We start from the raw sequence: 13,525 nt of genomic DNA, 5'->3' as shown, positions 1-13,525 counted from the left end.
GTCTGAACAATAACTGCATGCCCTCAGTCTGGCTTTTAATTGCCTCGTGCCTTTTGGGTTTATGCGGTGCTTCAGAGGCTCTATCTGGCTGGCTGGATGTGCCTGTGAGATCAGCCTCAAAGAGCCACAGATACCATAATCCAGCCTTTCTGTGCCCTACAGACACGTTCCCCCTGCAGTCCTGATGCTCTTTGGGGTCCATGCTGCCTTTCTGCTCTGCTTGCCCCAGGATAGGCTCAGTTCGTTTTGCTGAGTGGCGCAGCTGATGTGATTTTGATGGGGAGCAGAGGAGGCTCCTGCACGGACCGGCTCAGAGCAGTGCTGAGCTCCACATAGACAGAGACCTGGCTTAGGATGCACATAGCCATCCTAAATTTTCCCCATCCTTCTTTTAGTGCTGTGGCTGTCAGGTCCCAAACCCATCCCAGGCTTCTCGCTTCATTGTTGCACCATCAGCAGGAGGAAGGATCATGTCCCCCCTCACTGCTTTCTGCGTTCGACACCTTCACTTGTTTTAGGGGACCCCATCCAGTCTGAGCACACCGATCTCTTCTTGCCTTCATGGATTCCGCTTTCCATGGACACTTCGGCTCTAATTTACAGTAAACCAGTGGTGCCCCTCTGTAAGGACCACTGAATGATTCCCCCAGGTATTTTCAGTGGGATGCTGGTGGAGGAATATGCTCAGAGCAACTCATTTTGGCAAGATGCCACAGCGAGGGCGTGTGATGGCTGGAGAGAAGCATCACAGCAAGGACCAGGAGCTCAGGGCCTTCCACATGCCCTTGTATCCCAGATGGGTCATGTGGGGACTGCTCCTCCACAAGGAGTTACTTCCCTAATATTTCCACACAAGTACAGATGAGTACAAAACGGTGCTGCTTTCTTGTCATACGCTACCCTGCACAAAACCTTGAGGGAATGGCCCAGGCCATAGCCCTAATTGGTCTGTTCCTCTTCTGATATCCCTGACATCAGGGAGGAAAAAAGCTTTTTTGCCTGAAATTGCACACCAGTAACCAACATTTTTTTATAAAGCATTTCTTCGATGCTTATCACTTCCATAACACATGTTCAGTGTGCTTTAAGAATGGGAACCAAAGCTGTGGCTGACCTCTGCATGCCCAAAGAGTGGGTAGAAACTGCTGCATGGGGTTTTATTTGTAAGCTTGCAGGTGACACAGGAAAAAAACAAACCCAACTTTTACAGCTAGGGATGGAGGCAAACAGCAAAAAACATAAATAAATCTGTCTGCAGAAGGGATCCATTGACCACAGGGCCAGCCTGAAGGGAGACAGAGATGGTGGGGAAGGAGAAGATGGAGGGTCTCCCTTGTGGACAAAGCAAATCTCACCTTCTTAAACAAGCAAAACCAAGATATTTTCCAACTTCTGCACAGGATTCAGCAGTCAGAGGTGTCTGAGCAAGGGCAGAACTTTTGGGGAAAGGGAATGAGAGACTTCCCCTGTCCTTGGGGAATGCCAGGCCAGTCTGGGATTTGGTTTATTTGGCTGCTCCCTGTGACACAGCAGTTCATTTTGGTTCTCTACAGAACTTAACCCGTAGGCAGGCAATCCACAAATGGTGCTGCTCCATCACTGGCAGCCCATCAGCATCACAGGTAACTTGCCAGCGTACTCTGGCCAGAAGACCTGTGATGTCCCTGTGGCAAGAGCAGCCCATGAGGTCTCCTGCTCTCTTGCTCACTTGAGGACAGAAAAACAACATTTCCCACTCCTTGGAGTCCTTTAACGTGCAAAGTCAATTCTCGTCTGTGTAATTTCAGCTCTCAAGACAATCACACCACTAGTTTATGTTATTTTAATTTTATTATATTACTAACTGTAAGTAATAAACCACAAATAATGTGCTTTTTAACTGCTTTTAAGCAGTAGCAGCTAATTATTGATCTATTTTGCTAAATGACAGCGTAGCTGGTGTCAGCTGACAGCAGGAACAAGGCAAGTCTGTGGACCCAAGCGCAGCGGCTGTTCCTCTTCTGCACTGGGGTCATCTTTTTAAGGCCTGATCAGGGGAATCCTCTGGAGCTGGTTCAGCCTCCAGGGCTCAAGGTTTGGTGAGAGCAGAGGCATCCTGCTGTGGAGGGGCCTCCTGCTCATATCCCATCTGCCTGCCACTAGTGCTTGCACTACAGGACAAAACACCGAACAACAAGCTCGTGTTTCAGAAAGCCAGTGGTGACCAGCTGCAGATCTGCCCGTAAGGGCTTCAATCAATTCAGCTCTACAGAGCAGCTGTATATTCACTGAAAGTCCCTTGTAAAGAAACACAACAGAATAAAAATGGCTGTGGGAAGGGGTGGGGTGAAGCAAGGCGGCTCGCCCCAGGCCGAGCGCAGGCAGTGGGTGCCGGAGGGGAGCAGGCCTAGGCCGCAGCACCCAGGGCAGCAAAGGCCCGAAGCAGAGGGGCCCTGGGCAGCCTGCTCCACATGGGCCTGCTGGAGCAGGGCCTGGAGCGGGGACCTCCAGAGGTGCCTCCCAACCTCAGCCAGGCCATGACTGCAGTTCTGTGACCCCGCGTGACACCTGTCCTTCATGCTGGGATAACCAGGCCCCGCTGTTGCCCACTCATCCTTTTCCTCTCCTTGTCCTCTTTGTCTCTTCCTTTTCCCCAGGGTTTTCCATTTGTGTGCCAGCATCCTGGCACCTGCCACCCCCATCTCTGTGTTCTCCTGCTCTTCCTGCTGCTCTCCCTGCTCCCTGTCACCCTTTCCCCGGTAACGTTTGCTGCTTTAGTTGTTTACTTTGGGCTTAATACGTACCATGAAAAGACCATGCAACCTGCCCAGCCCTCTGAGCAGTCACAGGAATAAGCTGTTGCTAATATCATGTCATATCAAATGAGGTTACTCTTTTCCCCCATTAGGCACACTTCTCACCCGTGGATAGCAGCAATGCAGGCACACGTGGCAAGGCCTTCATCCAAAGCCTGCGTCAGGAACTGGCTATGAATGGGGAGAGCCAACTTCCCTCTGAGGCTGTTGGTTTGGCCTTAAATCCTGACTGTTGAATGGCCGGATTTGGCTTCGTGCTCTGCTGGGTTGGTGACACCTGTCTGCCTGTTTCATGTGCTACTGCCTGCAGCCAGTTACACCTCCTGGCTGTCACAGGGGGCTGCTACTTATGGGTGCTTTCCCCAGCAGGTGTGGCGTCCCTCTAATGTTCCAGTGACTCCTGAGGTGTCACAATGGACACTCCTGGGTGGGTCTGTGATGCTGAGTATCTTCACAGCCCGGTTTGCGTATCAGTGCTGGTCCCTTGATCGTCTGCACTCTGCGTGCACGTGCCTGTGCCTTGGCTCAGCTCTGCGGACACAGAGCTCTGACACAAAGCCAACGGCGATGCTGAGGAGGATTTGCCATGGGGAGCAGCCCCATGAAGTGGCATGGACAGCGTGGTGCCAGTCCAGCCTCTTGCATGCTGCTGAGCCCTCCCACACACGGACAGCAGACACATCCAGCGTTACACCAGGTACAAGACTCCCCTTGTCTTAGGCAGTGGAAAAAAAGCAGAGAAGTATGTTTTAAGGCCTCAGAGACATCCCACAGGGCTGGGGGAGGATCTGTTGGTAACTCCCAGGACGGCTGGCTTTGCACCAAGCAGGTGGGAGCCATTCCCATCCTTTGACCAGTGAATCAGGGACTGCTCCCAGGGGTAGATGGATGTAGCCCTCAGCTGCCAGTTTGCTGGCAAAAGGCCTCAAAGATCTCATTTCCAGGGCTTTCACCTCCTGCCAGGCTTTGTCACTGATGAAGTAACACTGTCACAGGAGGAGGTGTTTTTTCACACCTGCGTTGTTGAGCTGCAACAGGCTGCTGTGGGATGTTATGTAGGATATCCCAAAGAGGCAAGATACATCCAGTGGTCTATTAGCTGCTGCAGAACATGTCTGGCCAAAAAATGCCATACACCGTGCAGCGATACCGGGGGGTAAAAGAAGAGCTCATGCTGCACCTTCCCCTCGCTCTGCTCCGAGCATCTCCCACCAGGCAGGGTCCTGAGCAAGGCAGCCAGTTAGTACAGCTCTGTGGGGCAGTTCTTGCACTGACCAGTTCCTTTGGCGTGCACCGTGATGGATTTAGGGCTTTGTTTTACAAATGGACAAAAATTGCCAATGGCATGCAGTATGCTCACAGCATCAGAGGTCAGTGGAAATGGCTCTGCCTGTGCTTTCTGCTTGGACAGGAAAGTTTTTCTTTCTTGAATGAATGGGTAAAAATCAGAATTTTCATCATCTGTGAATTATAAGAGGAAAATGTATGTAATGATGGTGGCCCGAAGCCATGCCCCTCCGGCGTGTAGTCTCAGCCAGCTCCACCTGCCAGCCCAAGCTTGGCAGTGCCTGGCTGACCAACCTCCAGATGCAGGTGTGGTGTCCAGGAGGAGCTGCTCAGGACAGGGCATCCTTCCCTCCGAGTCATTTTTTTGGCCACTGGTTCAGTGCTGGGCCGGAGGGTCACTGCGATAGTGGTGATTGAACTGATCCCATCTGACAGGGATGTTCTCTTTAATTGCTGGGTGCGGCTTGTGTGGCAGATTTGTCAGCCTCGTGGCCAGCCTCCAGCTGATTACATTATCCTGCTTACCTTGAAAAAGGAAAATAATCCTGTGGATTTGCTCTTGCCTTCCTGGTGATTAGTGGGTGTTAGGCTGTGGGCTGACCAAGGAGTTACTGGTGCATTTGGAGAGGAAGGGGGATGGATATTTTAACACCTGACTGACAGCTCCTGCCATAGCATCTCTCATTTGAGAAGTGCGGTGGTCTTTGCTGTGGGTCACACAAGCAGGGCTTTTCTCCTCAGGGAGCAGCAGTCGGGGGCTGCATCCTCAGAGCCGTGCTGGGGGGGTACAAGCCCTGTGCTGAGCCACGGGGATGCTGCGTCTTCAGCAGGCAGCAGATGCTTGGCTGCATCTTGGGAAAGAAGGGTTAAAATGTGGGAGTCGGGAAGGGAAAGGTCAAATATGTGAAGGCACTTTCATGTACTTAGGAGAAAAGTGGTAACGGGAGAGCTGTTAAATTTTTTTATAGCTGGCACCTAACAACTCTGGTGTTAAGAATCATGAAACTAATAGCAAGTGGAGGTGTACATTAGTTAATTAGAGGCATGCTAACAGCGAAGCCAATTGAGAGATATTATTTTAGCATTTTTTCCAGAGGGCATATCAAGTCTATTCAGGAATTAATAAACAGATTGTAAAGTCTAAGCAAGCATATTAGGGAAGTGTGTGTGTATATACTGGGTGGATATACTGGGGCTATGCACACTTGTTTGTTTGTTACCACTACATTTGAAATATGTTACTTGTTTTCCATATAGACCTCAGCGGAAGAATTATAGCATATTGGGTTTTTCCAAAGACTCTAATTAAGATCGTTGGAGTTGATGTGTGTTTCCTGAAAATATACAGTGTAAATAAGACCTAAAACACCAGCATTCAAAAATTAACCCGTGAATGCAAAGGCATTTGAAGTGAAATAGCCAGATTCTTTGAGCCAGGCTGGGATGCACATTAGGAAAGATGAAATCACAGTATTCACTCCATTTATTTGAACTCCCGAGTTAAGTTCTCATTGAGAAGGCATTTTAAGAACTATTAAAAGCTGTCCACAGTTAAATATGCATCTTTGGCCTCTCTCTCAGATCTCTTAGCTGCTGTTACAGGTAGTTACATTGTGAGTAAGTGTCTTCTGCGCCATACAAAATGCCAGCGTGGTCAGCAGCAGAACAGACGGCGGCTGTTAGGGAAGACAGGGAACAGCCCATTTGTAAAGTGAAGTTTCCCCATAGCTGGAGCTGGTGATAAGCAGAGGATTTGCTTTGGCAGCATGCAAAGAGAGGGAGCCGTTTAAGCCCGAGTAAGGCTTCATGCTGTTAAGCATTTTCCTAACCTTTTTTTTTTTTTTTCCCCTAACACAGGTTTCATTCCTTTCTTAAACCCGCTCAGGCACCTACCTTAACTCACAGTTGCCACTTGGTTTTCCCCAGGAAGACAAGCTGTCCAGCTTCATCTAGTAGTGAGCTCTGCATTACAAAGCCACGTGGTGCTTCATGCCTCATTAGCAGGCAGGGAGCTTCCAGGCTGGAGTCACTGCGTGTATCCAGCTCTCCCGACTTCCTTCCTCGACTCCAATTTCCTATTTTACATTTTAATAACAACAGCGAAGACAAATTATGGCCAAAAAAGTCTGCCCTTAGCGAGCACCTTGGAGCATGGTGCTCCCCCAGCAGACCCGGGTGTAGACACCTGACAGTCCTGTCCCCGGAGCTCTTGCCCAGCCTGGAGACCTCGCTGCTGTCACAAAGCCACCGCTCCCCACACCATTGTCCCACCCAGGCTGGAGGGGGAGGTGGGACAGATTCCAGCAGCAGAGGAGACACAAGAGAGACAGCAGCCAGAGTCCCTCCTGCGTGGCTGGGGGGCAGCCTCGCAACCAGCAAGTAATGAAGATAATGATGAATGAAGGATGCAAAACTGAAAATACTTCTTCCCATGCATCTATTGATCTTCCAGCAAAAGGCCTTGTTCTTGACATTTAAAACAGAGAGATTGTTTTAATGGAGTGGCCCTTGCTGAGCTGGAATTAAGCAATTTAGCTCTCAGAGAATCACAAAGACCCTTTTTGCAATCTTAGCCCAAAGGATTTCAGTAGATGCCTGCTTGGTAAACGCTGCCAGAGGAGAGCTGCTCAGAGGCACCGTGAGCCATGGGCATCAGGGCACAGCTTGCTCCTCACTCTGCAGGGAGAGCATCCAGGAAGACAGGGAGATAACCTCCAACCACAAGCACAAACACCCTTCTCCACAATCACAGCCTTTCAGGAGAGCTTCGGAGGGACAAGCCCTGAGGCTCAGCCCGAGCACAGGGTGGGTACAGGGCTGAGCGCTGTGGTCCCTGGTGCTGGTGGACACGGCTCCTGGCCATCGGCTTGGTGAGAGGTACGGAGGAGCCAGGGGTTTGGTTACAACACGGCGGGATTATCTTAATAACTGCAGTTTTTCTCTTATTACTTTCAACCTAGAACCCGGAACTAATTATGCATGTGTGGTCTGATTAACCATTAATTTACCTCTATTAACTGCTGACACTTACTTACGCATTTACTTATATCACTCACACGCTTGTGTTTCCAGACCCAAGAAGTTTGTCAAGAGACTGTGAATTAGAGCAATATAAGAACCTAACCATCACCTATCTCAGCAAAGGCCTCAGGAAGCCCTGCAAAAGAACACACCACAGAAATGAAAATTGTTTTTATGCACAGTAACTGGACTCAAACTTATTAGAAAAATTCCAGTTGATTCCAGAAGCTCAGATCTCCCCACCATTTCCCACTGCAGGAGCAATCAGGGGAAAACAGCATTTGATTTCCAAAGGCGGTGGGACCACAATCCACAGACTGTGAAGAGGGAGAGCTTTCATGTGAAATTTGGGGATTTCTGTTCTGTCACAGGTCGGGTGAGGCCATCGTAATGCTCCCTTATGGCCAGAGATCAGGTGAAGTGCAGCCTCCTCTGCAGGTCTGTGCCTTAAAACTGCTTACACCTCAGCTGTTCACAGAACAGAGCTGGCATCCACCTGCCTGTAAGTTTTGTCTGACAGCTGGCTTAGCAACATACGGTGCAATATTAAAACGTGCTCCTTCATTTGAGCATAGCTTTAGGTATCTCTCAGTGTCACTTGGTTGCTTACTACTGTTGTTATATGCAGTGGAGTATGTGAAAAAAGAAACTGGCCCTTGATGTTAATGCCAAAGCTGTGATGTTAACGCTGGTCCGCTCTGCCACTCCAGTTTTATGCTGGTGCAGCTCAGCTAAATTAAACTGAATTGCTCCACTGGATTTTCATCGACTTAAATCAATTATACTAGCATGCAAGAGGTATAAAGGAGTGAAAATCAAGGCCACTTAAAGAAAAAGCACAGTAGATATTTCTTCAGTACATGAACTGTTCATAATCCAATGGATATCTTTTATCCCATGTATTGATCTTCTTCTCATGAGAATTAACTTGGAGTTAATTTCTGAATTGCCTGACCTCAAGCAGTTAAGCTATTGCAATATAAAAAGTCATAATTCAATAAATAAACCAATAGCCATCACAATATTTGGCTTCTGTACTAGCATGTCACACTTCCTTACATGACTGGGATCGCAGTATGCAGAGAGCAAAGGCTTGGCGGAGCCTCTGCCCCGAGGCTCAGGGTGCAGCACAAGTGCACAGCACCAAACTGCAGGAGTCACATGCACCATTATCTTGTAACCAAAGTTACCAAACCAGCCCAAACCAGCCCAGTTTCATCAGGAATTTGGGGTGGATAAAGAAGATGTCCACCCCCAAGAAGAATCAATAAAGGAAAGGGGTGTTTGCTAGAAATGTGAAGAGAGAAGCATGACTCTTATTCCAGCTGCCAGTGCTGATATTAGTGCGTCTAGCAGCAGCTTGTACACAGCATCCCTTTACAATGGTAGTGGGGAAGCTGGAATGTTGTTCTATCAGACTATCAAGTTGTTGCGTTGGATTACATATAATGCTATCACAAATGACAGAATGCTTGCCTCCCATCAAAAATTTAAAGAGCAATAGACCTCTTTTCAGCTGTCATTGCTGATAACATTTTATGCATGAGTTTATTCAAGCTCAAATAGAGATGCAGCCTGTCAATAAAGAAGCCCTGGCGGATTAGGCATCAAGTATATTAAAGCTAACGGTACTAATGTGGCTATGCAGAATAATCTGACATTTTAGAACTGCGACAAAATGAACCCTCCAAGTTCTCGTTGATCATCTCACCAAGGCACGTTTGCCGCTGGGCTTTATGGAGTGGAAAGCAGAGTATGGCAGTACGTAACGAGAGCACGAGGAATGAAACAAGCTGGAAACCGCAGGAAGGTCAGTGCGGGCTCACCCCTTAGGAAACGGAGTGGATGCTGCCGTCTTCTTGCTCTTATCTTGTCTGCTCTGCTCCTTTCTTCCAGGGAAGTGGTAGGGCAACAAATAATGGCCTTAAATTGCCACAAAGGTGACCCAGATTACACATTAGGGAAAGTGCTCTGAGGGCACGAAGAGTTCAGCACCGGAGGAGATTGCTGGGGAGGGTGTAACGCCATCATCACAGCTCTTTAACAACAGGTTAGGAAAACATCTGCCAGCAACAAGAAGGGATAGCTGTTTGCTTTGGAGACCCCACACTATTTTCTGCCATTTACTTTCTAGCTCTCAATAACGGCTATTGCTTTCTTCTTCCAGCAGAAAGTGTGTAGCAGTGCTTGCGTGTTCGTAAACTGCCTGGGCTAAAAATAGTTTATTGAAAACTATAATGACCTGTGGTGTTACAACAGATGGTCTGGTTACACGTTCCTTTCCCCTTCCTATGCCCATAAGAGGTGTCAGTGGCTCTTGGAGTGCCTTTGAGAGATGCAAAGTTGGGAGAAAATCTTTCCCAGATTTGAGCATCCAAAACCTGGGGTCTGGCTCTGTAACAGGCCAGTGGCCCCTTCACGCTGCTCTTGGTGATAAAGCACAACCCTCCACAGTTTTGATAGTTTTATATAGTTAATTAGCTTAAAAAAAAATCTGCACACGCTGCCTTCCTATGGGAGAGAAGCAGAGGATGTGCTGCTGTGAAAGGCTTGAGCCCGGCTGCGTGGGGAGTGCTGGGTTCAGTGCCACACTGGGTGCATGCATGTAGCTGTGGGGGTATGTGCAGCATCACCAAAAGGATCGGACTCTGGGAGAACACCAAATCCAGACAAGTGACTGATCACCGCAAGCAGGGAACCCCAAAGGTGTGCATCCCTGCAGCAGAGGGGGAGAAGTGCTTGACAATATTAACATAATGCTTACAAAGATTAAAGACAGCTCAAGGACAGTAATTGAAAGAAAAAATGGATTCCCCTGCTATGTTGCACTTGAGCAAGAGATAAGGACCCCCCAAAAAGGGCTAAATACCTTCCTTAAAGGTAGCTAAGAGATGTCAGGATATAGAGTCTTCATTGCACCTTTAGAAATGAGCACAAACATTTCTGTGTGGTTGTGTCCCATATAACCGCAGTGCTCACAGACCTGGCTGCACGGCGCAGGGCTGCACGCCTGGTACCTGCTGCTGCCTCCAGACAAACCTTCCTCACCACGCCGGCTGCCTCGAACCTTGGGAGTTACAAGTGTGAAGGCTAAGTCCCCAGTATGCTCGGATGACATTATGCTGAAAAAAAGTCTCTCTTTTCAATAATAGCTATTGATATGGTGGAACAAAATGTTTGGTTTCTGTAACCGTCCTCTCTGTGTATTTCTTTGGTTATTCTGCGTCTGTATTCTAGGGAAAAAAAATACTTTGAAAAATAATGACAATGTCTCTCAGAAAATAATGAGTTCCTTCCAGTTAGCTGTTGAATTGTTTACTGCCATAGCTGAATAATAACAGCACATCAAAGACGACTGCTGTAATTAAAAGATTTGTGAACATAGGTTAACAAATTAGTGCATCATAATGTGTAATTGTCTAATTAGGACAAAAATGCTAGTTCCACCTAAAAGACTGACAAGAAGAGATTATGAGAGAGAAAATAAAATAGACAACAGCATCAATACTGCTGAACATTGGCAAAGATGTTATCTGCAACTTTGTATTTTATCAATAAGTCCCCAGGGGTACCAGCAGTTTTGTGGATTAATTTACAGACAAATTAATTCTACTGGATGAATCCCAGGAGCAGGTTGAGGAGTCCCCTGGAAAGAGATCTAAATTTGTCAAGGAATGTTTTAACGCACTTCTCACCACGGTAGTGTTGAGAAGAGCTGAGGGCAGCAGATGCTGTTGCTGAGCACACCGTGAGAGCTCAGGAACCAGGTGCAGTGAAAGGAAAGGTGTGGCAGTCCCAGTTTGACTGGTGGGGCGTGGAGGCAGAGTGGGAGAAATACTGATGTTAGGTCAAAGCTAAAGGCAAACATCCTGAGTATAATGGGGTGAGAATTTCATTTGGAGAGATGAAGGCCAGCATTTTCCTGTGCTGAGGGACAGATGGCAGAAGGAGTTTGGCTCCGATTCAGGTACCAGATGAAAATCCCATGGTTTCAAGAGGCTTCAGTGCATAGATGCTGAGCTCTCCAGCCAGCTCAGCCCTCACATCAGCATGGGCAGGGCTGGCTGCTGAGCTCTCCTAAGGAGCTGAACCTCTGAGAACCAGCCATCCAGGCAAAACAAACAAACCCTGGGTCTCTTTGCTGATGGTGGCAGAGCACAGGGCAAAGCCAGATGCTGAGTGCTCCCATCCAGTGGCTTCAGATAACCAAGGGAAAGGACCAGTGCACGATCCCTGGTGCACAGGTAAGAGCTCAACAGCCTGGAGTACACCCAGGGGAGGATCCAACGGATCCAGAAATAGAATGGCACCACCACAGGGCTCCTCAGCCCAGCCGGGGCCATGCAGGAATGCAAATCACGGAGCGTGCAGAGAAATGTGTGCTGCCGTCTGAGAGCAAATGCTGCCCAGTGACTTGAGGAAGTGCATGAGAGGGCAAAAAACCTGGACCAGTGTCTGCCCCACGTGGACTTCAGGTGCAACTTGAGTCACAGTGGAGGGAAAAGAGAAGGTGCTGGAAAGGGGTTAGAAAAGCAACAGCCATGGATCTTGTTTGCCCAGTGATGACACTGCAAGCCTCCGCTCTATCTTCAGGAAAGAACAGGCGGACAACTCTGGCAGGAGTTAATGGGAGAGTTTGAGAGCACCATCTCCAGCATTACACCTCCTCTACCTAATGCACCTGATGAGCTTCACCAGCTTGTCGCCGTGACTGGCTGCCTCCTGTTTCTCTGGTAGCTGCCAGGGAGAGCAAGACCATACAACACCCTCTGAAGCTTTGCCTCAAATAGGGCTATTCCTGCTGTCTTCTTGCTGAGACCTTCTCTGCTCCAGGCTTGGTTTTAAAGGAGGTGGGGTATCTCTCACCCTTGTGCAAGATGGGGTTAGAAAGCCTCACCTGGGAGCAGGAGGGTGCTGAGCATCAGGAGCTCTGCAGAGGGTCCCGCAGCTGCTCCTGGCATCTGTCAGAGCAGCAAAGCTCCTTTGTGCTCATTTTCAAGGTGTGTTTGTACTGAAGCCAGTGATGTTTAGCAAATAAACATATTAATAATCAAGGATTTAATAAGTGTTGTGTTTATGCCTCTTTGTATTTGCGTATATGTATGAGCTGTAGTATGTTTTGTTATGCTCTGAGAAAACCAATTCTAGATTGATGGTAAGGTATTTTCTGCAAAGCTATCTTAAATTGAAAAACACACCTTTCCGAGGAAATGAACATTTTTGTGAGTTTTCCTCTTTCCACCAGTGACACCCCAATGGGATAAGGAGTGTGGAACATGCAGATTTGTCAGAAGCCATACAGCTTTGTGTTGCCTCAGTAAGGCTTTTTTGTTCCCTCTTGATTTGGGAAATGGTTGTTAATCACTGCTTAATTTTAATTTTAAATGGGGTATATTCATAGGACACGATTCCATACGAAAGAAAAACATAGCAATTGAACTTTGAAACAGTTATGTGCAACAATTGAAACCATAGCAATAAACACAACCACGAGTGTTTACAAGATCAGAGCCTTAAAAAACTAATGAGCAATAAATAAATTAGAACTCTAATTATCTGCCTAAATTCAGATCTGGTGGAGGAAGAAACCCATTGACTCATGGGATTTTTCTTCTGGTTAGCCTTGTGCATGGAGCCCAGCATCTGCTAAAACCTGTCTCAGTTGCCAAATTAATTGCTGCTGCTGCTCCTCTGAACCTAGCACCCTTCGGGTGCAGCCTCTGTCCGCAGAGAGCGCGGGTAGGTGCTAGGGTTGCAGGCACCATGTTTGCCCAGCTGAGCGCTCTGCGGTGTTTGCAAATGCTCCTGTCTTAATCTGGTGGAATAATGTTTGTTTATGTCCTCCCTGATGTGAGGAGTTAATTCCTTTGTGAGCTGCTTCTGGTGTGCTGGTAAACAAGGAAACTTGCAAAGCAAATTCACAAGGCAAGGAAGTATGACTTTGGTTCTGGCTTTTTTTTCTTTTTTTTTAGTTTTATTTTATTTTTGGCCATATGCTACCTATTAAAGGTGATTTATCTCTTCTTCTTTTCTCGGCTTTTATAATGTTTCAGGGAAACTTCTCAGTGAAGCAGTTGGAGAACACAGTACAAGTATTAATACAAATCAAATTCCTGTAAGCTTAGCAACTGCTTAGACAAAAAACCACAACTGGTAGTATATGATTCATCAAGTCTTTGTAAGCATACATGCATCCCAAAGAAAGAGTTCTACTTAGTAAAAATCCTTTAATAAATTAGAGAAGCTGAAGACACATAAACAACACAAAGCCCTTCAGTTTGTATCATGCTGTGGTTTAGATAACCTTTACTATAATACACTATAAATCAGAGGATCCCACAATCCTTGTGTGTCTTTGCAAATACCAGAGCAGACTTTTGAAGCCGTGGGCCAAGGCTAACCAGACATGATGAAGACACTGA

The 13,525-nt window shown here is 47.5% G+C and overlaps 1 long non-coding RNA gene across 2 annotated transcripts; it reads right to left on the bottom strand.

The window, feature by feature from the left end:
• Positions 1 to 1,781: 1,781 nt before the first annotated feature.
• Positions 1,782 to 9,951, bottom strand: LOC121057911. 2 transcript variants are annotated; one of them, XR_005814016.1, is made up of 3 exons: positions 5,976 to 9,951; positions 2,901 to 5,816; positions 1,782 to 2,277 (listed from the first exon to the last, which is right to left on the bottom strand). It is a non-coding gene; the product is annotated as an uncharacterized LOC121057911 (long non-coding RNA). The 2 variants fall into 2 exon arrangements; XR_005814015.1 differs by having other exon boundaries at positions 2,901 to 5,758.
• Between the last annotated feature and the right edge of the window lie 3,574 nt (positions 9,952 to 13,525).

This window comes from Cygnus olor, chromosome 20 (assembly GCF_009769625.2).
Source record: "Cygnus olor isolate bCygOlo1 chromosome 20, bCygOlo1.pri.v2, whole genome shotgun sequence".
Lineage (NCBI taxonomy): Eukaryota > Metazoa > Chordata > Aves > Anseriformes > Anatidae > Cygnus > Cygnus olor.
The sequence above is the reverse complement of the archived record's forward strand: the minus strand, read 5'-3'. Positions and strand labels throughout refer to the sequence as shown.